This window comes from Lynx canadensis, chromosome F1 (genome assembly GCF_007474595.2).
Source record: "Lynx canadensis isolate LIC74 chromosome F1, mLynCan4.pri.v2, whole genome shotgun sequence".
NCBI classification, from domain to species: Eukaryota; Metazoa; Chordata; class Mammalia; order Carnivora; family Felidae; genus Lynx; species Lynx canadensis.
In genome coordinates this window covers 48,635,783-48,662,780 of record NC_044319.2, presented here as the reverse complement: position 1 = coordinate 48,662,780, position 26,998 = coordinate 48,635,783, and the positions used below count along the sequence as shown (strand labels likewise).

Sequence of the window (26,998 nt, the reverse complement as noted above, 5' to 3'; positions counted from 1 at the left end):
CTTACACAAGTACTTCAGTATTTTGCTCAAGCTGTTCAGAGCCTCCAGACCTCCCAGGCACATGGAAGTTCTGTCATTCCTTCTGAGTCTGCCCTTCCTTGTTTTGCCTCTGGGTGAGTGTGGGGAAAGAAGTAACCCATGAGGTCTATACTAGAGCCAGCATTTCCTGGCAAGCCTGATAAATGAACAGCAATTAGTAGAGTTACTTGCAAGTCAAGATCAGCAGCAATGGTGAATTTTTCGTCTCTGCTTTAGTCCCTACCTCTCCCTACTGTATTTCATGCCCTGTCACAATCCTCTTACTCCTTAAAGTGCCTTCTACTTTCCAGATCATCAAATAGCACCTCTGCAAGCATGGTAGTAGGTAATCAAAATTAGCGAATTGACTTTTATGATTTTTCTTAATATTTAAAAATTTACCCAAAAGGCATAGATGGTCTTGAGTCTGTACATATTAAGATTGTTCTTGAAAAAGAAAGTGCACAGTATGGGAAATAAATTTGTTTAGGATATGACTTTTTGCTCTTTAATCTCCAAAATTACAATGAAGAATAATGCATATGTTGAGAAATTTGGTGATTACTTCTTGTCTCTGGCAATTAACACTCATTTCAAGGAATAATTTACTCCTCACACTCACAGAACATATTATGAATTTAACATGGTATAATCTGGAGACTGTAAGACAGGAATCAATGGAATTAGGTCCTGTTTAAGCATTCTGTATTTAGAATAGTCAAAAGACTAAAAAAAGAAGTCCTATTTGGATTTCTTTTTGGATTTTCACTTTGGATTAGGAAAAGCCTAGGAAATCACCTAATAAACTTGCTTAAATTCTGTGAAAACTAATTGTGAAAGGCTCATTATTGTTGCACTGTTCATAATTGTATTACAATCAGCTTTATTCATCAAAAAAGTTCTATGCAAAATATGTCCTCTTTGCAAATCCACCATTGGTTAAAGTTCTGCCTTTTAGAGTCACAAGAAGATACAGGTTATGTCTCCATATATGGCTAGATTCACATATATTCCACATAGGGAATATTTAGTAAATATATGGGTGCAAAAGGAATGAAAATTAATACATATGGACCTTAAGTTTGGAAGTACTGCAGGAAAAATTTTAGTCCCGCAATAAATATTCATTAAGCTGTGCACTACACTGGTGGGCACTGGAAAAGGTTGTTAAAATAAATTGTGTGAAAAATATAGCTTCTGAATTCATATATATGGCTAAAATGCATAAAATTCTTTCAAATTTCACTTTGTTTTTATGAACAGTGTCTACCATTTATATTTCTTTGTATTTACAATTGTATGATTGAGCTCAATAACCTTCTCAACCTAAAACCACATTGCCAGACCTATCTCCAGCTACTCCATGCATGCACTACTTGCTCCAGGTGGCCTGAGCTACTCAGCCTTTTCCTAAACATCATTTGGTTTTATTCATCTATGTCTGATTCCTTTCTTCCAATAGTTCCTCCTGTCTCTTTGAAAGATCTATTGAAACTCTGCTCACATAATCTTTATGAAGCCTTTCCTTGACTATAGTCAGAGAAGAAGTCTCATGGCAAAGTACACCATTATTAAGAACAACTATTCTGCTTTTTAATAAACATGTATATGTGTGTATATTTATATACACATGTGTGTAATTTTCCATATTGCATCATAGATTCCCCCCCCCAAAATGCTATTTTCAAATAAGTGTTATCTTCTTATGGATAAACACATCAATTGGTTGCGTGTGGGCTATGCCTGCAGAAATGGATGCTTCTCAATCTACATGTCCTCATAAAGAAGCTCTGCGGTCTACAGACCGATTGCTTAAAAAGGATAGTCGAGAGGGAAAAGGTCAGAATATGTTTCATAACAGATGAGATTGTAGTGGAGAACTGTGGACAGATACACTTTAGAATGATAGTATCCACAAATTTCTAATCTCTGATTAACACCGTAGAAATAGGTCGGAAATTTTCAGTCATGGATCAAGATTGGAAGAGTTACAAAAACACTAGAGACTTTGTAACTTTTGCACATATATCTTTAAAAAAAAGTTTTTACCTTTTTTTTTTCTAGTTAAGCAAGGTATACTTGACAGCAGCAAGCCATCTCTGATGTGCAGCTCCCACTGTCCTGTCATCCATTCCTTTTGCTCCTGCTAATGTCCGTCAAAAAATGTTCTATTAATGAAGAATTTTTATTAAACTTGATCAGTGGAAAATTCCACTCTGGTCTTAGCCCTGATGACTCTTTCAGAACCTCACTTATTGGTTACTTGGGCCACCTTGCAGAATATGCAAGTCTCAGTAAGATGAGCCCACGTAGAACAGTTTAGCTGTAGCCACTGGCCTGGGTTGCATCTGAGAAATCCCAATTTGGCCATATAGAGAGAGGGGGGAACACTAGAGCCCTGGAGAAATGGCTCGCCTTGTTAATAAAACCTCTTCTATACCATCTGATTTGATGCCAAAGCTCACAGCTTCCCAGTATCATATGAGCTATACCTATCTAATTGCAACACATGTCTTGTTGGAAAGGTGGAAAATTTAATCTATTTTGCTTTTAAACACTTAACGAAGATTGAAAAAGAAAAAGATGAAATTGAATAGGTGTAGGGGTTTTGAGGGATTTGAGAGCACACGTTTTCACATGACCACAAGAGGCAGTTATCACACAGCAAGGTTTGTTGAGGGGTGCTCGGACATGGTTGTGTCCAAGACAGAGAAGTGAAGTCTCTCATGGCATAAAACTATCCAGACGCTTACAGTGAGGAGCCATGATCTCGAAGGGTAGGAGAGCAAGGGAACTCCCATGGGAAAGAAGGATCACAGAGGAGGCTAATGAGTGTAGGTGATGTCACTCAGCAGCATGCTGAGGAGACTCTGGGTCAGAAAGCCCCAGAAGGGTAGCAACAGCAATGTGGGGTCTTTATGGCCTGGGAATGAGGTCTTTATGGCCTGGGAATAACTTCTCTATTGCTAGCAGATGGGGGAGGTGAGGTTTTGCAGGGTATGCAAAGCAGGCATGCTCTAAATGGCTAAAAATCTGCTTGTTTCAGCTATTTTTAAGTAACTGGATATGTAAAAATTTGAGTTTGGCACTGGCAGGCTGAATCTTCCAGAAATAAGCAACATAGGTGCTAATACGCAGAGGCCATCTTTGGCTTATTTATATAACAATAGGATCGCACTTCATAGGGAAAAGGATTGCACTTCATCTCTGGAGACCATTTTAATAGGACATGAGACTCTGGAATGTATGTTCTAGCATAAAACAAGAATGAAGGACAGGAGTTTAATGGGATCTGAGAAGCCAGCCTGAGCCTTAGCAGTGGAAAGGCCTTAAACGGTCCCAGTAAAGGTATACAGTACCCACCAAGGGCCAGTACCCTCTACTGAAAGTAAATTCCATTATGCTTTCCAAAGCCTTTCCCTGTTTCTTCCTTCAATCTCACAGGTACAGTTCTTTTCCAAAAAACACAAATAGAGTTCTTATCAGTTCAAAGCTAGAATTTCTTTTGTCTTCTTCAAAGTGGTTTAAACATTTCTATAGATATTAACCATTATAACCAGTTCATACTCGATTTTATGCAAAATTATATGTGTAAGAATTATATCCTACCTAAAACAAAGAACAATATTTTGTTCTTTAGATATTTAGATATTACCTTTATGTATTTAAAGTAATTATGTGTCGGGCTGTCTTATGCCACACCTTGGCAACAAATCTTGGGGTGAAAGACACAGTTCTTGGCCTCATAGAGCTTGTGTAAAGAGTCATCCAGGGCTAAGGTATGTAACTAGACTGTCTTCCTAAACAGCTTGAGTGGATAAAATAGTGCCATGCCAATATATTCTGGGAGTGTTATCAGGTAAGCTTATGCATTCTAGTTATTGTAAGAAGTCCAGTAGATCAGTAGCAATAACTCCCTCCATTTTGTGTTTTGTGTGTCTTTTAAGGCTTCAAGTCTCTGGAGAGAAGTCTGGTCAAGATAACTTCCGTATAGGTGAGTTGACTACAAGAAAAAGGAAACTAAATGCTGAATGATGGTCTGCAAGAAGAGAACCTGGCATGGCAAATTTCCTGGCTCCTCCAAAGTCCACATGTACTAAAGCAGATTCCCCTTTTTGTGTTAGGGAACCATAGGAGAAAGTTTTCCACTCATATAACCCTTAAGGAAGGATTCACATATAATTAGGACCCTTGGGTACTAATTAGACCTGAGATCGTTCAACTCTCTGTTGCTTCATGGGCAGGTGGTTGAAGAGATTCAGGTTGTATGTTATCAGGGCCATTGAGTACCAAAGTACTCTTACTTAAATGAGGTACCTCAGAAATGGGGAGAATGCTATGGCATCTTCCTAGGGCAGGCGATTGCTGCTTACTCCAGTGAAACCTTATCAAAGTGTTAGGTTTGTGGTACAGAAGTGTATTGGTTTGCTAGGGCTACCATAACAAGGTACTACAGACTGGATGAGCTTACACAATAGAAATTTATTGTGTCACAGTTCTGGAGCCTAGAAATCCAAGATTAAGGTGTCAGTGGGATTGATTTCTTTTTTTCTTGGGCTTGAGGATGGCTTTCTTCTTTCTTCTGTCTTTTCTTAGTCTTTCCTCTGTGCATGTGTGTGTCTGACATTTTCTTATATAAAGAGAGCAGTCATGTTGGATAAAGTCCCACCTACATGACTTCATTTAACCTTCATTACCCCTTTTAAAGCCTATATCCAAATATAGACACATTCTCAGTTGCTGAGGATTAGGACTTCAGCATATGAATTTAGAGGGAATATTATTCTCATAATAAGGGGCCATGACTGAATCCTGCATTCTACTGATATATCTACTTAATGAGAACATTGTGTAGGATTCCTAAGGAAACAATAATTTGCAAGCACCTAGCTCATAAAGACAACATCTCTTTGTCTTGAGCACAATCTCTATTTTAGTTCATTATTTAATATGAAATCACTATATGAAAGACAAGATGCCTCAATAATACTAAGTTGTGGTTAGATACGGTGTCTTCTCCTTACAAACTGATAACCCTACCTTAAGTCAAACCGATCATTCTTCTAAAACAATTGGCACCCTTGACCCTGTAGTCAGAGATTCTGTCTTCTGTAATGACAAAGGGTACAATTCTCCTAAAAGGTGACCTTCCATAATTATAAGGTGATTTTCTGTAGCTGCTTATTCTGTGGTATAATTGACAACTATGCTCATTAAAGAAAAGAAAATCACGTATTTAGTCTTTGTTGGGGCCAACCACTTGTATGTGAACAATTAGTATGCAGTTGAAGACAGCGGTAGGTGTGTTCTAGGCAGAGAACAGCAGCTATAAGAGCACACGCACAAAGAGGAGACAACTTACAAAGAACTGCAGTGTTTGGTATGAGAGTTTGTGTAAGGAAGGTATTTCTGAAAGCAGAAAGTGAGGCAGAAAGAAGGAAAAGTAAGTCACAAAGGACTTGGGACATAAAACTAAAGAAGTTTCAAGCTTATTCTGAGGCTTTTTTCCCTATTATTGTCATTGTTGTCTTTTAAATGTAAATTATTTTTGTTCTTTCATAAATGATCCATTACTCAGAATATGTGCCATCCTGGGAGTATATGGAAAAACAGAATTGCAAGTTCTCACTGTTATCGACATACTTTAAAAGTTTAAAGTTCATGAAAATATTATGCAGGTGCTCAAAATATATGATGGATCACAATGCATATCATAAAATTATTCAGCAATGCAACCTGTGCACGAGAGGAATTGGAGTTAAATGATTGAATATTCATAAGCAAGAAGAGAATACTGAAAACAGATATGATACTTAAATTCTCAGTTTCAAAGGTCAAGACAATTAATTGGCAAAAACTCTCAAATACTTTATTAAATTTCTTTAAGTGACAGTGGTTTTCTGAATTCACTTGTAAGGTACTGTCATACCATGTGATAAATGATAACTGTAATTCAGACACTGAATTAAACTCTGGGAGGTTGTGTCTATGCCTTTAAAAATATTTATGGCATTACTTTATTCCTCATGAGTGAAATGCCGCTATTTATTTATTTATTTATTTATTTATTTATTTATTTATCTATTTATTTATATGCTGCTAGTTTAGATCTTCACTATGGATTTAACTTAGGAGTTTTCCCAGAGAAAGCATTCCACTATGGGCCTGCAATGTTGTGATGCTTCCTTTTTTGTGACCTCATCCATTGGCTTCACCTCACTTCATTTATTTCAATAGAATGCTGACATTTGGCTAATATTATTTCATAGGTTATCCCTACCAGGCTTTGACCTTTATCCTCCAATCTGAAATGTCCTTTTCATAGGTCATCCTGTACATTATAGAAAATCTCTTCTTCTGCACAATACTCTCTTCCCCATACGTTTCTCCATATGAGCAGTGAATTTGAAAGCTCCCTACCCATCAACTTATCACTTACCTTATCATTTGTCTTCTTTATTTAATGAAAGAGTATTATGTGATTACAGAGTTGTATATGTTAAAGAAATAAATTATTCTGACACTTGTTAAAATGACAAGGAAGACTTTTTTCAGGACTATTGCTATGAATATCAATACTATTGCAATAGAGAATAAAAATGGGGCTCAATTCCGAATACAAGGACAAGGAAGAATTTATAACTAATGATCAGAATGAGGGGCATCAGTGGATGGAAAATTACTAAGAGATAATAAGGGTAGGAGGATTTTGCTAACCCAGTTTAACAGAATTCTTGCTGAAGGCAGGCCAGAAGACCAGGTATCAAGGGTGGGGGATGAACAGTTTGATCAGATATCAAGGGTGGGGATGGTTCTCAACCAAACTGACTTAGCAGGATTCTTGCTAAAACCAGAGTAGGCCAACTAAAGACAAGGCCCAGGATAAGGCCTAGTTAAAAAGTGTTCAGAGGAGCCTGACTAAGTTTGAGCAAGGAGATAATCTTTGTTAGTATCTAGAGTTACTTCTTTTATAGGAAATATGAGTTACCTCATTTTTTTTGTCTTTTTTTTTAATCTGTCGGCTAATTAAATGGGATTTGTTAGCTAAATTATCAATGCTTTCTCTGGAAACTTCTCTTCAACTGTTTGCAAAATAAAATTAGGAACAGTAAATATGTGATATCTTATCTAGGTTTCTGGTGAAAACTTCCCAACCCAACCTTTGCATATTCATCTTTCAGCATTTGTTTCCCACTTTTAAAAATAAATTCTTCTTTGCCAAAATGTGTGTAAAGTTTTTGTGACTCAAAACACTATGCTTACTCCCTCAATGTTCTTGAATTTTAATGTTTCTCCTATTTAAACATTCTTTTCTCTAACTCTCTGTCCAGATTCTCTGACACATACATATATGTCTAAACTACTCAGATGTGTCAAAAAAATAAACTACTCAGATGTATCTGAAATTTCCTGCTGACCTGTTCTCATCTTACATTAATATCATGCACACAGCAATAAGTCTTTGTGAGGGGGAGATTTTGGCCTTCAATACTGTAAGGGATTATGTTGGCAGCCATTTCATTCTTCTCATTTTTTAAAGCTTTTTTCCTCATTTCCCTCTCTAAACCTATGAAGAGTATTTTAAGCATAATATATTTTTCTTTCTTCTAGCAGTTTGCTTTTGGAAATGTCTATTGTTGCATAATAATAAGAAAAACAATCTTGACGTCCTTGACCAATAGTGCATTCTTTTTATAAAAATCAGAACAATTGTTCTAAACTTTCTTCATATTTCTATTTATTTCCCCAAAGTTCAACAAATAGTCTATAATTTTATGGCCCCTTGTGATGTACCACTGTGCTTAGTAAATCTTGACCTCTGACATTCTGGTCAACCTGTGTAGCAGAACTTTTGTAAGAATTCTCTAAGTCAATGTTGAATAATGTCAGAAACTGCAATTTGGATGGCCTCCCTCTTCCAGTGTAAATGCTACTGTTAACACACCTTGTATCATTGTGCTAATCATTCCATCTTCTTCTCATACATAACAAAAATCAGCAGAAAAATTTCCCCCAAAAGCTCTAAAAGTCTTTGTTCATAAACAATACCGTTAGATGAAGCATTTTTATCTTTGTGTGTGTTGGTCTTCTCTGACTACTGTATATGTGTTTCTTCATTCCTTGATGCCTGACATTCACCTACTTAAATGTCTCCTTCAGCGACTATGACATGGCCTTCCGTCACAATCAAACATCATGAAAAAGTTGTTTTCCTCTTCCATTCCCATCACTATGGTGACTATGTACTGGACCAATCATCCCAAAATGAAAACAAGAGAAATACTAAAATACCAAAATAAAATTTTAATTTCTTATCAAATGTGCAATATGAAAGAAAAAAAAAAAAAGGTTACTGGAGCCAAAAACTTTACAAAGACAGAAACAGGTAGCTGAACAATGTGCTAAAGTAGCTTACACCTTAAGGAATTTTAGTATGAAAGGATCTACCTGCTCACTGAGTAACCTCTGCTAAGTATCTGCTCAGTTACTCTTTGTCAGGGCTGGATATTTTGTTAGAATCCTGACACATTCCAGTGCCAAGCACAAGCCTTCTCACTATCCTTGGTCCTGTAATGCTCCCTTGTCCCTGCTTCAAACATTTCTATTCCATCATTTTGGTACTTATGAGAATCAAATGAAGAATTCTCAGCTGATTGCTCTGTGCCATCTGATATAGTACAAGATTCTGTGAAATTGTCCTTGGGACCAATCATCTTCCTCGGCAGTTCCTGTGCTACTTTTCTTCACCATCTGAACTCAGTACCATGCCAAACATGAGAATTTTCTGAGAAACTTGCAAAAAATGAAAGAAAGAAGGAAGGAAAGAAGAAGGGAGGGAGATAAAAGAAGAGAAAATTGCCACAAACTATTATTTTTAGATTCCTCAAACTATTTACATCCTTCCAGCCATACACTACCTCAAGTTTAGATTCCAAGGTGGGAATGAGAGAATTGTATTTCAAAAGTTCTCTTTCTTGTTCTCCCTCTTTTTCATGTTGTCTGTCTTGCCCTTATTTTCATGTTCTCATTTTTATGCTCTCTCTTAAACATACCTCAACACAATACCAAGTTTTATTTTATCCTGTGGACTTCTTTAAAATTTTCCCTGAAAAATGAAATGTTTTTTCTGAAATGTTGTCTAATTAAATGTAGCTAATTGCACAAGCTGTCATTTACTTATTTATCAAAAATACATTGAGCATCTACCATCACCCAGAACTGTTTTATACCTAAGGACTAAGTGATAAATGATACAGGCAAGATCCCTGCTCTGATATAACTTACTTTTTAGAGGCTGGAGACAGATTAATATACAATTTCAAAATAGTACAAATAAAGAAAATATCACAAATTATTAAGTACTTTGCATATACTTATACCAGGGTAAATACATATAAAGTAACCGTTGTCAAACAATTACATTATATTGAGGACTCAGGGAAGATTTCCTGTAATGGTGACATTAATCTGATATTTTAATCACAAGAAAGAACTAGCCATGTAGAAATGATGGAGAGGAACATTCCAGGCAGAAAAGAAGACCAGAGTGGCTGAATTGTAATGAGTAAGGGGGAAAGTTTATTGAAATTTTGCAGCAGTCAGAGCATATTAGACTGTAAGTTGGGGGAAAGTATTTAGATCTTATTTAGATGCAATGAGAAGTCAGTGGAGGGGATGATATCTTAAAATATCAGTCTAGCTAGTGCCTGTACAAGTGATTCTTAAAGATTTCGGTCTCAGTGTTTGGTTAAATTATTAAAACTTTTGAGTACCTCAAAGAGCTTTTGTTTGCATAGTGCATATCTATTGATAGTTACAATAGAAGTTAAAACTAAGTAATGTGATGTTATTTATTAATTAACTTAAAGACAATAAAAAATTACATGTCAACAAAAACAATTTTTTATTGAAAGTAACTAAATTTTTTAAACCATAAAAAGAATGAAAATATTAACATTGATTTACATTGTTACAAATCATTTCAAAGTCCGTCTTAATGTAAGAGCTATATTTTTATATATGCTTCTGCATTAAATCTATTGAAATGTACTTTTGGGTTTAATTATATGAAAAACAAATCTTACCTCCCATAAATATATAGTTATAAAAGGGAGGAGTAATCCATTATTTTATGTTATTTTATTACTTTATGTTATTTATTTATTTATTTTTGAGAGAGAGAGAGAGAGAGAGCGAGAGAGAGGGAGCGAGCAGGGAAGGGCAGAGAAAGAGGGAGAGAGAGAATCCCAAGCAGGCTTAGTGCTGTGATCACAGAGCCTGATGCTGGGCTTGATCATGAGATCATGATCTGAGCCAAAATCAAGAGTTGAACGCTTAACTGACTGAGCTACCCAGGCATCCCATAAATTAGGGGAGTATTTTAATAGCCCTATCAGATTTCTGTGGATATTCCTCTCTCATACCATACCAAACTTGCAAGTGATAGTTCCTTCAAAGTTAGTTTCAATGTGCATTTTGAAACCATTAGTGAACTTTTCATACTTAGCTCCTGTAAAATATCTTGATTTATCTCACATTTAAAATGAACACTTTACCATGCATAATTTGATAGAACAAACATTATTCAATAAAAAGATATAGTTGCATGAGCTATGCATCTCTTCTTCTTGACACATTTAATCAAACATTTTTTTAAGTCATACTTATTAGTATCACCACTGACTTTACCAGACAAGTGTTTAAGTATTGGGAAGTTGTTAAACTCATGGTAGTAGATTCAGTTTTGTAAACTTCTGACTTTTCTCTTGAAAGATAAAATTTTATAATTGGCAATAAACACTATCAGTTCTCCTTGAAGTGAAAATCTTGTTTAGTTCATTTTAGGGAATACCTATGACTAAATAACTTCAGTTTTTCTATGATTCTCTCAAGTAAAAATATTCTATGAGTCAGAAGCTGCTAATTCATCTCACGTCACCAACAGTTGAGTAAGTTTACCTCATACAACTATCATACCTTTGAATGTAACAAAAATGTTTTGTATGTACGTCACACAGATATTTAAAAGTCATGAATTTATAAGCTGAAGTTTAATAAATTTAATATTTTTCCAGTTTATCAAGGGTATTTGTAAATTAAACTGACTTTTTTTTAACTGTAACTCTGTTGGTGACAAACATAACGACCAGCAGTATAGTCTTATGTCATTGCCTCCATTTGTGCTAATACACCAGCTGTTTACCCACCATCGCTTTTGCATCACCTGTACAAATGCTCTCACAGTGAAAAAGGCAAATAATATGTTAGTATCATGATAAAAATGGTTTTGACCTCAAAGACACGCTGAGTCTGAAAATCTCATGGTCTCCCTGAAGTCCATGGATCTTACTTCAAGAACAAACTGGCTTAGAGAATAACTGAGGTGGAGGGTGAAAACAGAAGCAGTTGGAAGCTTGTGTAGTTCTTGAAGATGGAAATATGAGGTTTTCATTCAATTTGGAGGTAATGAAACCATAAAGAAGTAAACAAATACAGATTATGTTTTGTAAATAGGGCCGATAGAACTTAGTGTTGGATGTGTTGTGAAAAATGAAGGTAAGAGAGGAATCAAGGATAACGCCAAGATTTTGCTTTCAGGAAATAGAGAGCCTCCAATGACACTTATTAAGATGAAGAAGATAGGCAGGGACAGATTTAGTGTGAGAAAATGAAAAGCTTAACTATGGGAGTTTTAAAGAAACCCTTTCCATATTCTCAAATCTTGGCTTTTTCTCTCTAGATCTAAAAAGTCTAGTGTCTAATTTAAAACCTGAAACTGGACAGAGGCTTCTTCATTATAGACATTCTCTTCTACCCTTTTCACCTTTCCTATTTGCTTGATATAATGGTAAATAGCTAAATAAATGAATTTTTAAAAACCCTAACTTTAAAACCACCCTCCAAAAACCACTTTAATGAGAATGTATAACTTTAGAGAACAGTTCTCCAGCTACCCTCATTTCTGACATCAGTAGTAAATTCGGGGATTCCAAAGACAACCCTCACTTCTGACACCAAATGCAACTTTGGGCTCCTTAAAACCACCCTGAGGTTTGATAACCCACTAGAAGGACTCATATAACTCACTGAAAGTTGTTATACCCACAATTATAGTTTATTATAGTGCAAAAATACAGATTAAAATCAAACAAGGGAAGAGACACATGAGACCGTCAAGGGAAGTTCTAAGCATGGAGCTTCCAGTTGTCCTCTCCCAGTGGAGTTATAAACAGTGCTAACTTTTCCAGCACAATGTGTGATAATCAAATTGTCAACAAGGGAAGTTCACCCAAGCCTTGGTGTCCATAGTCTTGGGGCTTGGTCATATAGACATGGTGGACTGTTTATATAGCTGACCTCACTTTCTAGGCTCTCTGGAGTTTGAGCTGATAATAGATGACCCAAAGTCTCCACCATATATCACATTTTTATACTACTTGGCATAATTTAAGATCTTCAGGTAAACAAAAATACTTTTATCTAATAAAACATCCCAAGGGTTTTGAGATTACCTTTCATGATAAAAGGGCAAAGTTCACATCTCTCCCTGAGCAAAGGTAAATCATTTACCACACTGACAATGGGTTGTTTTGTTCTAGGTAGTTTCTTCTAACCCCTTCATCCTTCCTCTTGGCTTAGCCTTAATGGCTAAATGACCAAATAACTAAAATGCTCGCTACCTGTCTAACTCCTCATTCCTCAAAATAACACTTAGTGAGAAAGGAAAACATATTAGGTGATATCTTAAAATATTTTTAAATGTATATAAACAAGTTCTCTGTCATACTTGGCTAACATATTTTGAATATTTGCTATGTGCTAGGAACTGCAATTTTAATTCTTATGATCTTATGAAAATAATATTTGCATCCTAATGTTATAGGTAAGGAAACAAGGCCTAGAGAAGTTAAGCAATTTGACAACAGTCATAACCAAGGTGTATTTGTCACAGCCACAGTATATATGCCAGTGGGACTCCACAGAGCCCTCTCCTGACTACTAAGCTGTATGTATCAATAAATGAGAGGTATTGTATCTATCTTACAGGTATTACTATTATAATCATTTACAGTTCCTTCTCTTAGAATCCTAAATTTATTCTTCTCATTCATCTAGGTAAAATTTATTCTTAGAGATTTTTATTTCATTTAATTCTGGGCACTTGACTTTCTTAGCACTGCCTATCCACATTTTACATATTGTCTCTGACAATGTGCATGGCTATGATAGCTTCCTTCCCACAAAAATACAAGGTTATACATTATTACTCTTCCTTTAAGTACAAAGCCTAAAGTACTCTTAATCTTTATTCTTCTTGCTTAGCATACTCTACATACTGCACATTGTTCTCAGTGTGTAGAGACCCCCTTAATATATCTTTGACTATTTCCTACATCTTCACCAGTTTCTTTTTCTAAGTGAAAAGCACCTTTTGGGTGGTTATTCCCATTTTTCCTTGTCATATTTCCCATCCAAAAATGTCTTTCACTGAAAGACTTTCACTAAAATTATAAAAGTAATCACAGGATTCTTTGAAGTAATTATATCGCTTCTTGCCCTCCCCACAGTTTTTTCTTCCCCGTGAGAATCATTTAGTGTCAACCTTCAGAAACAAAATACTATTCAATACTTTTAATAGTCATGTTCTCCATCTCCTTTTTATGGATAAAATTTCCAAGACAAATCTATCCTTTCAGTAGATCTTAATTTCTGAAGACCTTATTTCCAGTGATTTCAAACACTGTCAACTGTTTCTACATTAAATGAAATAAAAAGTGGATAGAACAATTTGGCAGCATAAGTACTAACAACGGATACCCTCTCAAAAGAGCTCCAAAATTATCTGACTAGGCACCTTCCTTACCTCCTGTTCAATTTTATTCTCTTTCTTGTCCTTTCCCTGTTGTATTTTTTTTTCTTCATCATTCCTGTTCTGTTACCCCCACCCACATTACTACATTATATCCAGTGTAAAGTTGTGGAGGTTTTTGCTTTTAATCCTCTCTAGTATCCCTCTACTTAGAGGTTTCTACATGTGTCTGAGAAGAGAAGTTCATAGTGTTATTACCTACAGCTAGATAAGAACTAGTGTGGTGTAGTTAGAATTCCAAATGTGGGTCTCCCAATTCTGATGGATCTGCTTCTGTTGCTGTCACTTTACATTCATCTCTTCACCTGGCTCTTCTATATCACTTGTAAAACCATCCATTATTATCCTCAACCCTGGATCTAGTTCTTTGAACTTGTGTAAGATCTAGTTTGACTCCTCTTCTTTTTTTTTCCTTTCTTTTCTCTTCTCTTTACTTCTTTCTTTCTTTCTTTCTTTCTTTCTTTCTTTCTTTCTTTCTTTCTTTCTTTCCTTCTTTCAGAATGCTACTTATACACCCAGGTAAAAATTGTTTAAAACCATCCCATTTACCAAGGTTTAAAGGGGAAAAAAAAGAGGTTAAATTACCATCTCAAGGTCACTAAGCCAGATGATGATAGATAGGCCTAGTTAATAGAGTCCCTTATTTATCAAGCTGCATTACTTCTAAGTTGCAATATAATAAATTTTATACTTTTTAAATATCCTATACTAAATAAAAATTAAATCACTAAAGCATGATTTTTATAAGAATTTAACTGAGGAAGATGGTATTCTTTCCAAAAATGCTTTATTCCAACTCAACTACCATGATCTTTCCTTTATGTAGTTTCTAAAAATTATTTTTGCCTTGAAACTTCTTGATTAGACAAACATAGGTTTTCTCTGGTGACAAATAAAATGATGTTATGTTGGTTCTTCATCACAATCACATCATCATAAAGATGTTGGCACAATTAAGGTTTTTAGTAGAAGTAAACTTATAATGAATATTCATGTGATTTTTGATAAATTGCTGAAACATTTCCTATGAGTAGTAGACTTAATTCATAGGTAAATTCATTCAAAACATGTAATTTTAACTTTCAGCACTTCAACTTACATTGCAGTTAAAATGGGATATTTAAGCTAATCTCTCTTAACATTATAAATAGAATCACTTACATCAACAAGCAGTTTCTATGTTAATTCTGGCACCACCAACTTCCCCTTCATTTAAATGTAATAATATTTAAGAGTTATTTCACTGTAGAACTTTTAACCAGATGATAGCAATAATTTCGTGTGAAAACAAATTTAAAATTAAATATCAAAATTCCATTCTATCAAATTTTGAAGGATTCTAACTAATGAGCACATCTTCTGATATCTTTCCCTATATGATATATTTGGGAAGTGATTGAGACTTCCTTTTTGTTTCTCTCAGGATGGATGAAGTTACATTGTGGCAACAGGTAATTCCCAAATCACAGTGATTGAAACCTAAAATGAGATCATTTTAGCTTGCACTACATGTCTATCAAGGGGCACAATATGGGACTCAGCTTATCACCATCACCCTAGGTTCCTTACCAATAGAGCCACCCCCGTCACAACTGGTCCTAGTATCTGGAAATATTGCCTGACCACTATTTATTTACCACCTCCAACCACCCCTTCCCTCCTAGTGAATTCTTTTCTTTCCCCTTTTTTTGCAGTTTTGTGTTCCTGTTTATTTTTTCTTCATCATTCCCAATATCTCTCCTTATCTTTATAGTTCCATCATCCCCAATTTTGAATTTTCTAGTTTACTTGTGATCTCTCCTTCCAGAAGTTTCCAGTTACTACTGAGGATAGAAGTATACCATATTTATGTCTGAATCTGGGAGGATACAGAGAGTTCTGAATTTGGTTTCACTATCAATTAAATGTTCAGCCTTAGAATGACATATGCCACTTCTATTCACAATTTATTGCCTCTAGCTAGTTATATGACTGCATGTAGCAACAGTAACCTAGGAAATACAATACTACTGTAAAACTGGAATGAAGAGAGACAGAAATATTTAGTGAACAACATCAATGCCAGACAGTCCACTTTATGCCTATCAACTTGGTTCATTTTTGTTTTCAAGGCAAAAGACATTTCCTTCCTTCCAAAAGGAGATAACCCTAAAATTCCATAAAGTCAAGACCCATCCCTCAAACCCATGATCTCTAAGTGATGAGCAGTAGTCACTACAGCAGGTCCAGTTGTGATCCTCTCTTGATCCACAGATATATCAGAAAACTGTATGCCCACTTCCAAAAAATCTACAGTGATTGAAAACAAAGCAAAACAAAACAGGACTATCAAAGTAAGCACTCCCATTCACAAGTAGTAAAAAAAGGAAAGGATGTTAATGGTCCAGAGCAATTCTGAAATCCCATGGTCAAAAGCTCCAAGAAGACCCTATACTGTTTGTGGCAAGCATATCTCAGTTGCGCCCTGATTCCAATGTCAGGAAATTCTGGTCATTGGCCTCTTAGATCCTTAGCTCTTTCTCCAAAGATATCTTCTCTCTTCTATTATTCTGGCACTCTGAAGAGGGTATTGAAAACTTTGATGTCATTAGGGACTGATCTGCTTTCTTAGCCTACCTCTCATCTATAGAAAGCTGAGGACTTCAAATAAGCACAGATATTTTTTTTAGCCTAGGCTCAGTGGTTACTTTGGCAGGATAACTCTCTCAAGAAGTTAGCTTCAAATCTGTTTGATTCCAGCCAGTCCTGTGAGCCATGAGCTATATCCAGAGTTAATGTATCTCTCTTGGTTTAACTATAGGAACCTTGAGCCTCTTCAGGCACAGTGGGAGAGTTGTACCCTTAGACTCGTTCCCTGAACTATTTTGTCCAATGAAATGAATATACCTTCTATCACCTTAATCCATCAAGTAGTTTTAACAATGGATGTGACAGCCAAACCATTGATTGCATTCTTGCTGCACGGCTGAGTTTTAATCAACCTTTGTTGTTTGAGGAATTTCTCAATAATACCTTTTATTGCTCGGGATTGAGAAGCAATTGCTTTTTCCAATCCTATATTTCCTTACATTTTTGGATCCTCTCTATGCTCTCTCGTTTCTGCTTACAAACTGGCCAGTTATTTTTTAATGCATTTCTTCATCTCTTCTTTGTATTTCTCAAATGCAGCCAATGATAGCTAGCACACATTACTAATATTCTATTTTCCAAACACATTCCCTAAAGTGACAAGGTCAGAAGATTATCTGCATTGCACATTTTACAGCTTTATCATCATGTATTTCTCCATTGTATATCATGGATGAATATCTTTCTAATCTCTAATAACAGTTTCCTCACTACTAGGCAAATTTCTTATAGCAATGCAAAATATGTTGTTTTGTTATTATAGCACTTGTCTTTCAGTGCCAAATTTGCATCAGTTAAGATAGGCTATCTTAGGCTGTGAAAAAAAGAAAGATAGGAAGGAAGGAAGGAAGGAAGGAAGGAAGGAAGGAAGGAAGGAAGGAAGGAAAGAAGGAAGGAAGGAAAGAAGGAAGGGAAGGAAGGAAGGAAGGGAGAAAAAGCCCCTAAGTATCAATATTTAAGGAAACAAAGTTTTAGCTTTTGTTCTCCTTATATGTGCACTGTTGTTTAGCAAGAGTACTGTATACATACATAATCTTAGTTCAGGAAACTAATCTATAACAGCAATCTTGTAAATATTGCTGCCTATGTGTTAGGGTTTTTTTTTTTTTATTGCTTTGTAAAAAATTACCACAAGCTCAATGGCCTAAAATAACACTTAAAACAATGTACATTTATTATCTTATAGTTTTTTGTGGGTCAGGGCCTGGGCACAATCTAGCTGGGTATTCTCCCATCATATCAAAAAATGGCAGTCAGCATTCTTTATGGAACCATGGTCCTCATCCAAAATCACATGGTTGTTGGCAGAATTCAGTTATTTGTGGATGTAGGACAGAGGTCTACTTATGGTTGTTGACTGCTACTCAGGGTTTGCTCTCAGGTTCTAAGAGTCACTCATAGTTCTTTACCACTTACCCCACTCACAGACAACATGTCAGCTCACTCTCTTAAGGTAAGCAGGAGAATTTCTCTTTTAAGGGATTCCCTGATTAAATCAAGCCTGGCCAGAATAATTTTTTTTAATTCAAGTCAACTGATTAGGGATGTTAATTGTATCTGTAAAATCTCTTCAGATTTTCCATATATGTAACCCAATCACAAGAGTGATATCTCAGTGGATCTTCTCCACTTCAAGGGAGAGGGGATTGTACATGGAATGTATACTAGCAGCAGGAGCTTTAAGGCCATCTTATGCCTACCATGTGTTATAAGAAAGAACAAGAGAAAATTTGAGGGTTCTGTCCTGCCATTCAATGCCCAGACCATAGTTTCCTTCTGCTCACAACCCATTGGCTAGAACTAGCCTCATATCTCTACTGAAACATAAGAGGCCATAAAATCAATCTTATCATATTTCTGAAAATATTAAGTCTTTGATCAATGATTCCCACATAGCCTGCAGATAGAAAAATGTGTAGAAATCACTATCTACTAAATCTTTTAGATATCTATAACACAGACTCAAAACCAGTGATATGAGAAAGCAACATTATACACTTGTTTTTTGTTTTTTTGTTTTGTTTTTTAATCATACATATTAGTCTGAGTGTAGAGCCCAGATCTGGAATATGGAAGAGAAGGAAATAGCCTCTCTGAGGTTAAAGAACTTGCCTTTGGTCATACTAGGTGTTAGTAACAGAGTTAACATTTAACCTAGTTTCTCTATGCTCTGTCCACTGTCCAAGCTATTTTCTATGTACGTGGACTGTGTAGGAACACTGTTCTGTGAATTTCCAGAGTGCTAGAAATTTGAAGTAGAGATTTTTCATGCTTGATAAACAATAATCATCTAGTAATTTTTTTCATTGATTTGCTCAAAAACAAGTATTGATCATCCACCACATTTCAGGCATTAGCTTTGAAGTAGAAATAAAACAATATTAAGATACAAACCAGTACTTCAAATTTGTTTCATTAAATTTAAAGATAACTGTGTAGAAGACTCTTCTGAAGTTTCACAGTAAAAAAGTTTCATAGTTTTTAATAGTAAAGATAGAGACAAGGAGCTATCTTACCTCAGCTCTCCCTTTCCTTCTTAGTATGAGAATTCTTTTATTCTACGATGTAGGAACATAACTACATTCTGCCTGTGAGATGTAAGTATAAGCCTTGGAGTCTGGTTTAACAGCCAAATCTAATTCTGACACCCTTCTACCATTCAGTGTTCTTGTCATCATTCTTAGAGATGTCAGTACCCATGAAAATGATTTGCACAATATTATGACTTCTCAATTTCTTAGTCTTATCAACCCCAAAGATCTATGTTACTTCCTGATCTCACCCAATCATCCACATCCCCATCTTGATTCATAGTAAGAGTTTATTTCTTAAGCGTCTTTTCATTTATTATTAAAATGTCACATTACTTCCTCCCTGTACCTTATTCTCAGCTGATGACCTGACACACTCATTGAGCCTTTGCACTTACTGTTCCGTCTTCATGAGTGCTTTTCTGTGCATGACTCGTTTGTTCCTGGGACCTTCCCACAGAGTCAGTTAAGAACAGGAGTCTGAACGGGCTGGAGTTACAGTTGAGTGAAGCATGACCAAAAGCCAAAAGTGAGAATTGGCATTATATACAGAAACAAACAAACAAACAAGAAACCCTGCAGTTAAAAAACAATGCAATAGCTTTCTTACAAAGTAAACAATAGTTGAATAAGCAATGCTGGAACTGAAAAGATAAGACATAATAACACCTTTGTCAGAAAGATATTGAGAAAGAAAGGCCTGGAAAATGTAGTTGACCAAGGTCCTTACTCTCCAGCAACAGAGATGAGTTGTGTGAATTCCTCCTCAACTATATAATGGACTGAAATACAAATGTTAAAATATATATATAACTATATTTATTGATTTAGAAAAATGTCCCTGATATATTTTTAATGAAAAAGGTTTTTAAAAAAAGAATGAAATCTTGCCATTTACAACAATGTGGGTGGAGCTGGAGGGTAATTACGCTAAGCGAATTAAGTCAGTCAGAGGGAAACAGATATATGATTTCACTCACATGTGGAATTTGAGAAACACAACAGATGAACAAAGGGGAAGGGAAGGAAAAATAAGATGAAAACAGAGAGGGAGGCAAACCAGAAGAGACTCTTAAATACAGAGAACAAACTGAGAGTTGCTGGAGGAAAGGTGGGTAGGGAGATGGCTAATGGGTGATGGGCATTAAGGAAGGCACTTGTTAAGATGAACACAGGATGTCATATCTAAGAGATGAATCACTGGGTTCTACTTTTGAAGCCAAGACTACACTGTATGTTAACTAACTTGGATTTATTTTATTTTATTTTATTTTAAAGTTTATTTATTTATTTTTCAGAGAGACAGCATGAGCAGAAGAGGGGCAGAGTGAGAGGGAGAGAAAATCCCAAGCAGGCCCTGCACTGTAAGCTCAGAGCCCAATGTGGGGCTCAAACTCAAGAAACCATGAGATCATGACCTGAGCTGAAACCAGAGTCAGACACTTAACTGACAGAGCCACCCAGGTGTCCCACTAACTTGAATTTTAATTAAAAATAATAATAATAATAAATTAAAAAAAACATTTTTAAAACTACTAAGAAAATAAACAATTATAGAGAAATCAGAGTGGCAGTATGTAGTTCAGAGTGCAGGGGAATAGGCAAGGCCTGTCAAGTACAGTGAAAATAGCACTCTAAACTCTCAGGTTGAAGTCTGGCTTCAGCAGTAACTGAACAACCTAGGAAAGCCACTTAATATCTCAGAGCTTCTGTTTCCTCATCATAAAAATGCCTACTTCTCAAGGTTGGTATGAGAACCAAATGAAATGATGTACAGAAAATATTTCACCAACACCCCCCCCCCACACACACACAAAAGAAATCTGTATAATATACTCTCCTTTTTAAAAAACAATGGAAGGCCATAACCCAATATTAAAACTTAATAACTTGGAGTAAAATTATGGGTAATTTATTGATTTTTCATGTTTTTCATATTTTGTTTTATACTGAATATACCAATTATGTAATAAGAAATAATGGAGAATGACTAGTTTGGAATAAATCATCCAAATGGTCCATATGCATCCTGGCATATGAAAAATATACACTGGGACAGAGATGAGAAGGACAAGACAAGATCAAGAGTCATAATCTTCATTGTATGCATTAGGTATACTCTGATAGAAAATAATATCCATGTGGCCAGCCTGAAATGTAAGAAATAACATGTACAGAACCCTAGAAAGATTCACTAGTATAATGACAACAACAAAAAAGGCATTTTCCTAAATGCCAATATTTCCTAAATGCCAGTTATTTTTATAAGTTCTAAAGCTCAAAATAAGTTTGATAGATCATAGTGTTTGTTTCAGTTCTTTATATTACCAATTCTTAGAGTTTACTTATTGGGAGGTATGTTTCAATGATACCTTCAAAATCTATAAAAATTATATTAGAATTATGTTTTTATTAATTTAATTTTTATTTATGGGTGGAATTAGTATATCTTTTTTTTTCAATAGGACTATTTATAGGATGCCTGGAATATAGGCTATTACTAGGAAAAAATGTGATGACAAGTCAAGGAACTAAAATTTTTAAAAAAGGGTTTGGTTCCTTGGACAATATGACCTTTGCAGCAGCCCAGTGCTCAGTGGGCATCTGCACTTGATTTAATGCTCTGATGTTGCCATCTTGAAATTCTTAATAATTTTTTAGTAAGAAGCACTTAATTTTATTTTTCCCTGAGCTACACAAATTATATAGCTGATTCTGCTTATAGTATGTTATAACTTGCGATCTGCATTGCTCTAAGATGGGAAAACTCACACGATCAAACATAAAAGATTAATTCATTGGATGTCAAATATACAGATATTAGGAATAGTCAACTGACAATTTGGGCAATGACCAAAGGAAATATTAGTTTGGAAGATATCGGGAAGTTTAGTTTTAAAACTTGATAATTACATAAAGATTATTGTTTAAGATTTGTATAGAGCAGGATATCAAAGCTATGCATGCATTTATGATTAATTTCAAAGGTGTTTTGAAATCGCTTTAACTATTTCCTGATATAAAAAAAAACTCTTTTGCAAAGGATTTAAGGTAACAGAATCAGAAAATAAAGTAGGATTTCTAGAATTACATAGATTATTTCAGCATGACTTTGTCTATGTCAGGACTTGTTACCATCAGAAGCTGGCAGTTACAGGCAACCCCTGGACCTTGTGAGTGGTAAGAAGCAATTGAACAATTTTATATTTATTTATTGTCTATAGGATTTACCCAAGTATTGTCCCTGTTGCGTCAGCATTTTTTACAAAGTCTTTGGAAAAACAGGACATAGGGGACAATGGCAATCTTTAAGAAGAACATTTTTTTTTAATGTGAAAGGTGAGAAAGAAGAAATTTTGTTTTTCTAATAAAAACAGAGCACAGCTTGGTGAATATGATACCTTCTCACAAACCCATAAAGAACTGAAAGTTTATGCAATTTTAAAATACCTCAGGAAATGTTCATGAATATCTTTTAATTCCAAGTCATTTAACTTGCATTTAAACATGCTAGCCTAGCAAAATCATATTGGTAATTTCATTGGTACAAATGAAATAGATCTGAATGGAGTGGGATTTGGGGAAAAGAAAGAAAATTAAAATTATTGCCTTTAGGAAATAACACTTTTATGACATAAGAAAATTTTAATAACTTTAAGTTTATCTACCAAAAAATCTTTTTAAAGAGTTTGAATCCAAGCAATTAGTCGAGCTGGAGAGACTATTGTAAAAATTCTCACTCCTTTAGTTACAAGCTGACTTAGGGTATGTGATATAACCTTTCTCAAGAGCACACTGTTCATCTGATTATAATGCTTTTTTTTTTTCAATGCTATTTGGAGACTGAATGTAAAAATATATGCAAAATGGTTGGCCTGTTGATGTACAAAAGATGCAACTTCTTGATCTCCATTTTTATTTAATAAAATTATATATCCATATGCCACATGTATACATATTTGGCAATCAGTTTGTTGTCTATCCACTCTGTGGGCATAAAAGAGAACCCAGGGTCCACCTTTCTCCCTTCTCAACTCTCCTCTTAATTCCTCCAGTCTCCCCCAAGATCTGACTTGTTCTTTTCTCAGCCTCTGGCCTATGTCAGTCCCATCAGGTACTGGAAGGGTTTAATGGGCTTTAGCAATCCCAGGTGGGAGGGGAAGGAAAAAAGATATATATATTTTTTCCCAATCCAACTTTAAAATGAAACAACTAGCAGGCAAATATATCTTACCATACCTAAGTTTGTTTGGCCATTTAGCATTAACTTTCGTATGTTAATATGCTAAAAAGAGTTCCGGTTTTTCTTTTCCAACCATCCTAGAGGCTCCCTTCTGCTCTCCTAGATTGATCAGGTGGTGGGTAGGAGGTAGTGTGGTGGTACCCTGCACTGAGAAAAGGATAATCCTGGGAGTCAGAAATTCTGGAAAATAAGTATTTAGAGAAAGGTGCATAGTTAGAGTGTATTTTATATAATCAATTAGTTGGTAAGTGAGATACATCTTTGAACATTTAATGGATAAATGGACTATTCTGAGGGGTTTGGATAGTTTTACTGCAGGAAGATGAACAAAGCAAAGTATGCTCTATAAATATTGATCTCAGTGGAATCAGACACAGACTCCTCACTATTTAAATCTTCATAGGGTCCAAACTTCCTGCAAAAATTACAAATTATTTACATTAGAATATTGGACTAAAAGCAGTAAGGCTTCTTACAAAAAATGATTAAGAAAGCCTGAATGATTAAAAAAAAATAACAGTGGAAAAGAATAATGATTGTGTGGTAGTTTTCCTCTTTGAATCTAAGGGTGTAAGCACTAAGGAATATAGTAGAAATAAGAAATTTTAATTTGTCCAAAAATGACAGAGAAAAGACAAGCAGTTATATTATTTTAAAAAATTACTTGAACAATTTAAGGTAGGAACACTTCAGTGTGCTTTTGTTTGTCGTTGGGACAGCACAGTTCAGATCATAAATTACAGGCCTGGGAAATGCTATAGTTTAGTGAGATTAATTTTTTTAATGTCACACAATGCTTTGACATTGCAGTCTGTACTTGTGTTTGTGTGTCAAAGGCCTTTACATTACTTTATACGTACTTTATATAGAGAAACTATGTTTGAACTTTGTCTAGGTGGTTAATTGCCCTGATATTCCTAAAGGAAGAATCTTTATAAAGGAAGCTCCCTTTCCTTCTCATGAACGCTGTATCAGGGACTGTGCTAAGCTACCTAAGTCCATACATTTGGGAATCTCTGTATTCTATCTAAGCCACATGTACTGCCTCTAAGTTGGCAGATTCAGACAACAACTTCTTCCTCCACATCATGGGAAATTAGGAAATAGATGTCTTTCATGGTTAAAGGCTAGTATTTATATGGTTCTCAACAATTAATCAATGAAAATAATATCAACTTAGAAGTTTAAAAAGCTATGAGAGATATCCAAAAAGTGAAATATCTTCCAAAGTAATAATAGTGTGTACCTCTCCATAGGTACACATAACATACACATTAACACATATTCCAAGGCACATACATACACACACCACATTCACACATATAAGTGAAATAACATTTTTAAGGAAATCAACAACAGCTATTTTAGATATTAAATATAATATAATCAAATACACGAGTAGTCTTATAGGACTAAATATGTTTTAGGAAACATGTTCAGCTTTATTCTAACTGATTTATGTATGAATTCCTCACATAAGTTATATCTATCCTAAGAAATTAGTCAGTGTGGTTAATACACACCTTAAAAATGCTGATGGGAAATACAGAGAAAGTAGTATCTTCCTCTGTCAAAGGACGTGCATTTAAGATTAGAAAGCAATAAATAGAATTTTTATAAAATAGAAAATAGTGTTATTAAAGGGATTGTCAACTGAAGTTCAAAATACTAAATTAAATAACTTGGTAACACTCTTTAAAAATCATTCCTCTGTTTTAAAAAATATTTTTAAAGCAATTACTGATTCATTAATTTTATAAAATTGTTGGTGTAAATCAGTATTAAATCCTGTAACTGATGCTATACTGTCCGGAGTTAAGTAATTTAGTTTTTGTTTTTTTTTTTCTTGCACTTGTTTCTATGCAGTGTCTCCACTGTTTGGGGACAAATAGAAATATGTACACCTAGAATATTATTATGAAACTATCTTATCCTAGACAAATACTGTATGGTATCAGCTATATGTGGAATCTAAAAAGTCCAACTCATAGAAACAGAGTAGAATAGAGGTTACCAAGGGCGAGGTGTTGGAAGAAATGGGGAAATGTTGGTCAAAGGGTTCAACCTTTCAGTTATATGATAAGTAAGTTGTGGGGATCTAATATATAGCATGGAGATTATAGTTAATAATACTGTACTTGTACTTGAAAGTTGCCAGGAAAGAAGGTTTTAAATGTTCTTATCACAAAAACGAAATGGAAGTTTTGTGAGGTGATAAAGGTGTTACTTAATGCTGTGGTCATAATCATTTTACAATATATAAGTGTATCAAATAAACTTGTACACCTTACACTTATATAATGCAATATGTTAATTATGTCCCAATAAGACTGGAAAAATAAAATAGCATATGATTATAATAAAAATTGAAAAGAGGGGCGCCTGGGTGGCGCAGTCGGTTAAGCGTCCGACTTCAGCCAGGTCACGATCTCGCGGTCCGTGAGTTCGAGCCCCGCGTCAGGCTCTGGGCTGATGGCTCGGAGCCTGGAGCCTGTTTCCGATTCTGTGTCTCCCTCTCTCTCTGCCCCTCCCCCGTTCATGCTCTGCCTCTCTCTGTCCCAAAAATAAATAAATGTTGAAAAAAAAAATTAAAAAAAAAAATTGAAAAGATAGATTGCTTGCATTCATCAGTTATTATGCATAACATGTGGCCCTAAAAGCACTCATTCATTAATGTAGGTGGTGCATCTTTGCATTTTATTCAGCATGTGACATCATGATAGAGTGATACAATTTCATAAAATGTAAAAATATGTAAATTTTACTCCATGCTATAAAAAATACTGTGATTTACTTAGTCTTTCAGAAATTCAAAATATGTTCAAATGTAAGTTTGGTTTGAACTAAATTATAATACAGAATCTAATTCTTTTTTCCTTTGCCAAATCTCAGATCTCCATGTGTGCACCAAGACCCATTTTTAAATCACGTTCAATAAAATAGCTAAATTTATGTTATTTTTCAGTTAAGGATGATGTTTGCAATCTAAGACAATTATCCAAGATGCAAATTGAAAATTTTACATGCTATTATATTAAAACCATTCTGAAGGACTTTCTTTATAATAATACAAAATAAATTGCAAGCATTAACATGGTCTGTGAGATGTTCAATGATATCTCCTCTCCCTACTTCTCCATCCTTATCTCAAGTCTCCAGTTAGCACCTGCTTCATTCTTCATATCAGGGGCTACAGAAACAAAAGTCTTCAGAAGTTTGACAACTTACCTAAATGTGTGTCCACAGTTGGTCCCTCTTCACTAGGTCCACCTCTGAATTCACCTGCGGCTATAGAAAATGGTTCTTGGCATGTCAGTAGCATTTCACTCTAAACACTGCATCTCTCTCCTTTGCTGCGTGAGGGCTAATTCTAACCCCACGGAAGCTTGCTGACTAGGGGCAGTTACAACTGAAATTCTTGAGAATGACTGCTTCAAGGGTGAACCTTCACCCAATGGTGAGTGTGGACAGGTGGAGGTTGGTGAATAAATGCCCGTCTCTCCATCTTCTTGTGGAACAATTCAGAAGGATGTTCTACATGGTTTCTCAGAGGGTCCCCATTTTGAGCTCCAATTGCCTAAAATGGAAACCCACTTATTAACACACACCTATTTGTGTTTCTTTCTGTTTCTTTTTCAGCTCTTTTTCATTTGTGCTTCTTAGGATCATCTCTCAAGCAAGTACCTATTCCCATGTTCTTGTTCCCAG

General features: G+C 35.2%; 1 long non-coding RNA gene across 1 annotated transcript; it reads left to right on the top strand.

The window, feature by feature from the left end:
• Window positions 1-26,998, top strand: LOC115504822. The gene is made up of 3 exons (XR_003965832.1): window positions 1-113; window positions 3,966-4,012; window positions 26,930-26,998. It is a non-coding gene; the product is annotated as an uncharacterized LOC115504822 (long non-coding RNA).